Here is a 4,602-nt window from a genome sequence, read left to right as displayed (position 1 = left end):
GATTTAGGCGTCTTAAAAGGAATGTTCCATTGAAAAGTTCATGGGAGGTTTTTTTCAACAGAGGTTGGGCGGCCATCTGCCAGGGATTCTTTAGCTGTGATTCCCACATTGCAAGGAGCCAGGACTAGGTGACCCTGGGGGTCCCTTGCCAATGCTACAATTCTGAGGATCACATGTCTCATGCAGATCCTTTATTTGGCAGCTTTTACAACAGGCAATACCAATTTATGGGGGGAGCTCAATCGTTGTCTGGGCCACATCAGTCCTCACCGTGACTCAGGCGATGTCCGGTCTTGTCAACATCCGCCTTTTTCAAGAGCTCTTACATGTAGCCTGGACGGCTTCTGTTCTGTAAGGGAAGATCGGGAGAACTAGATGAAACTTTGGTTGGCAAATGCTCCTCTGAGAACATCATGATCTGCCTCATTCTTTGACCTTAGGGGACCAGATATGATTGGACTACAATTGCCATCATCCATCACCACTTTTTTTTTTTGAAACATGATATAGCTCTTGAGGCAATTTTCCATTGATGACGGATTGCTGTTCTACAGCGCCCTCTGGTGTCACATTTTTATAACATATTTTAACGTTTTAACTGACCAGTGTAGATGATGATGATGATGATGATGATGATAATTTATTTATACCCCTCCCATCTGGTGGCTCCCAACAAAATATTAATAATAATAATAGAAAGCGATAAAAAAGATCAAATATTAAAAACTTCCATAAACAGGGCTGCCTTCAGATGTCTTCTAAAAGTCAGATAGTTGTTTGTTTCCTTGACATCTGATGGGAGGGCGTCACTACCGAGAAGGCCCTCTGCCTGGTTCCCTGTAACCTCATTTCTCACAGTGAGGGAACTGCCAGAAGGCCCTCAGAGCTGGACCTCAGTGTCCGGGCTGGACGATGGGGGTGGAGACGCTCCTTCAAGTATACTGGATGATTAGCCCTGATTAGTCCTGTCGGTATTTTGCAGGAGGGATCTAGGTGCATACTAAAAGCTCACCCACCAGGCCTCCCCATTTGGCCCCACGTGGCCTTTCAGGGGAAGCTGTGCTCAGCAGCCATCAAACTGACATCATACATAATGTGGGGCATTAAAGGTTAAAGGTGCTGAGTGTTGTTAGGGGACCCTCTTTGACTTAACAGTCCACCCCTTTTCCTGGGGAACTCAGTAAAGACCAGGTATCATCTAACCCCTGCATAACCTTTGCGCAAGCAAATCAGGATGAACTCTCGGCAAACAGGTCATCCGGATGGTCCCAACATTACAAGAAAGCTACCTGGCTCCCGGTTTCTGGCAAACATATTTGCACCACCACCAACACCATTTCCTTTGGCTTCACTCACACAGGCTGCCAGGAAAGTGGGAGCTTGGCTCCTGGGAAGCTCCGTCATGTTCCTGAGGCTCAAGAAGTCATTCATGCCTTCCCGAGGAGGAGATTGATAGTTGATGTTCAGAAGGATCCCGAGCGCCACTTCCGGAGGCAAACTATCCGCTATGTTGTTAGAGTTGGGGTCGGTAACTGGAGGCTGGGAGTGGGTGCTTGGAGGGTAGGTTGCCATCCTCTGCAATGTCTATCGACCTGGAAGAGGAAGGCATACCCATGAAAGGGGTTCATAATCATGGGCCTCTTTTCGGCCACCAAAGCTATGAAGAATTTAGGAAGCCGCAAGCCAGCAGGATATTCCAGTTCAGCCACCAGAAGCAGCTAAGGATGTGTGAATATGTCCGTTCGGTTTCTAAATTCTCCAAATCGGGTCCTCCCTTCAAGAGGGCACATATTGAGGTGAGACCTGGCAACCAAGCCCTGTGTTGTGGGTGGGTTTGATTGACAGCCACAACACCTGGTCGCTAGGTCCCTTGATGCAGGGTTCAATCCGGCCAATGGGATGGAAGCTAAACGGATCGAGGGACCTATAAATACCCATGCACGTGACCCAGAGCTTGCTCTTCCGGTGCATGCATCAGAACACCCGCCCACCTCTCCCTACTTTTAGGGCCTATGCGCTTGATCTTGCTATGCCATCGTGTGTCGTCTGTTGTTGGGACAGGGGCATGGCAGGAATTTTCCACACTTGGCTGATTGGCTGTTGCTATTTGGGTTTCACCTGCCACGTAGCAAATTGTCACAACTTGTAGGGTTGCGGATAGGCTCTGGTTCAGGTAATAGAGATGGGAGAACGCTCTCACCATCCCTATGCGAAGGGTATTCCGTTAAAGGAATCCAGGGACTCGATGGTTTGGTCAACCCCTGAGAGTGGGTTGTGCCCGTGCCGGAGTCCGGGGAGACATTTGGGTGGCGGGTAGAGCATGTCCCTGGCTTTCCTCTTATCCAGGTATTCATCCTTGGTTGACCTATGCTGGAACCCTGGGTCACATTTGCACCACCACCAACACCATTTCCTTTGGCTTCACTCACACAGGCTGCCAGGAAAGTGGGAGCTTGGCTCTTGAGAAGCTCCATCATGTCCTTGAGGCTCAAGAAGCCATCCTTGCCTTCCCGAGGAGCGAATTGATGGTAAATGTTCACAATGATCTTGAGCGCCAATTCCAGAGTGCAGTGAGGCAAACTATCCGATGTGCTCGGAGCCTTGGGACATCTAAAAGTTTATGTTATCATGGTTTATGTTTATCATTACTCAACCATGTAGGCGTTCTTGAGCCATTGTTGATCGAAAGAAAGACTTAATCCGTTTTAATATATTGAAACTTCTCTCATTGGAGGCCACTGTAGCTGGTAATGATAGGAAAATGCATAATGCAATTAGAAGGTTTGGGAAAATGTTTTCCAAATTCAAGTTTAGTATTTGATCGGCAATTTCTTTCGGTGACGGAGAAATAAGTTTGACATTTGTATCGAAAATCCGCTTAAGGAGGAGAACTTCACTCTGAATTTCATCACGGGAAATATGTTTTGAGTATCGCAAGTGAAACCGAGTGCATTTTTGTATCAGTTCGTCCTCATTGAAGTGTTGGAACTTCCACGAAAAATCGAAAAGTTCACATATTTCCCTAACAGCAGAAAATCACCATGTCAGTCCAACAATAACTAAGTCAATTATTTTGAAGAATATATTCACTCTGAAGTCTTTTTCAGCATCTTCTTGAGTTAGACATCCCTTGCGAGTAATAAAAGTATCTGAAACACCTAGTTTGACTGATACATGTTGACATTCTTGAAGTTGACATTCTTCAATCACAAAACTTTTAGCTTCCTTCCTCACGTATCTGATGATGAATGATAACTGTTATTGGTGAGAGCAATCAGGGGTTGCATCAACAGCAATCACAAAATACTTAGCTTCTAGTACTTCTTGAATGCAGCCTCCCTGAGGCAAGCCCCAAACTCCCAAACCTGCAGAGGCTCCGCAATCGGCCTCCAGGCCGTGGGAGGCCTCTGAGGCCTTCACAACTGCCCAGAGCCAGCCCCCAGCATCCTCAGGATGCCCAGCTGGTCGCATCCCAGCCCCAGAATTAGGTAAGAAACACTTACCTAACGAAGACCAAGCGTTGTGTAGCTGCTAAGAAAACAAAGATGAGCTTGGCCCGAAAAGGCCTTTACCAACCTTTGTCCCACCCCCAGCTATAGAAAGATGGGTGGCAAGCAGCCAGGTAAGCCCACCTACTCTATGGTGGGGGGGGAGTGGAAATTTTTGGGATTCTGCAAGGGATTTTGGGATTTGTTTACATGAGTCTGCCCTGTGCCTTTGTCTCTGGGGTTCAGCAGCTAATCAAGAAACAAAGCTGCCATCCAATAGGCTGAGATCAGACAAGTGAGCCTGACCGAGGCCCCCTTTGGAATCGGAGGCCCGGGCCAAATGGCCCATATGGCCCACCCCCTGTTTGGGCCTGATCACGGGGCCCCCAACTCCCACTGGCCCCAGTTAGCACAGCCAACAGTCAGGAATGACAGAGGTTGTGGCCCAGAAACTCCTGGGGGAAAACACAATGGGGAAGGCTGGCTCAGAACAAGCCAAGATTGGAAGGAGTGGCAGTTGCACTTGAATCCTTCAATAGTTAGCAGGCTGAAAACCAATAATAACTTACTGAACTCTCCTGAATCTAAATATATAAAACGCAAGTGTCTCTACGTCCAGTCCCTGTGTCTCTGGGTTTGCGCTACTGAGCATGTGCCCCACGAACAAAGGGACTGGAGCAGAGAGATTGGGCCGGGAGCAGCAGCGGCAGTTGAAGCGGGGCGGTTGAATCAGAACGTCGGCCTCCAGAGGACGAGGGGAGGCCGAGAAGGGAGGCCACACTGCCGCTCTGCCACTGAAAGGCTGTTGCTGCTGATCCCCTCCTGCCCCGTTGGCCTGCATGACGCTGCTGCTGCTGCTGCTGGCTCTGAGGGGGTTGGCAGCAGGGCGGGTGGCGAGCCCGGGGGAGAGCGAGGGGGACTGAAACTTTTTTTTTTAACAACAACCGACCCCCCCCCTCCATGCAAATAGCGAGAGCCTGTTTTCCTTTCTCTGCGCTGCCCGGTTAACCCTTGAATGGCTCCCCTTTGTGCCCCTTGGTCATAAAGCCCTGCCTGGTTTGGGCGCTCCTCCCCACAAGCGGCAGCCTTGCCCATCCCTCCACAGGGGAATAGG

At 49.2% G+C, this 4,602-nt stretch overlaps 1 long non-coding RNA gene across 1 annotated transcript; it reads right to left on the bottom strand.

Annotated features, from left to right (window-relative positions):
* Nucleotides 1-314: 314 nt before the first annotated feature.
* On the bottom strand, nucleotides 315-2,577 carry LOC117039314. Its single transcript, XR_004425745.1, has 2 exons — nucleotides 2,430-2,577; nucleotides 315-349 (listed from the first exon to the last, which is right to left on the bottom strand). It is a non-coding gene; the product is annotated as an uncharacterized LOC117039314 (long non-coding RNA).
* Nucleotides 2,578-4,602: the final 2,025 nt, after the last annotated feature.

The sequence above is a fragment of the Lacerta agilis genome, chromosome 17 (genome assembly GCF_009819535.1).
Source record: "Lacerta agilis isolate rLacAgi1 chromosome 17, rLacAgi1.pri, whole genome shotgun sequence".
NCBI classification, from domain to species: Eukaryota; Metazoa; Chordata; class Lepidosauria; order Squamata; family Lacertidae; genus Lacerta; species Lacerta agilis.
Note: the sequence above shows the minus strand (reverse complement) of the source record. Positions and strands in the feature narration are given on the sequence as shown.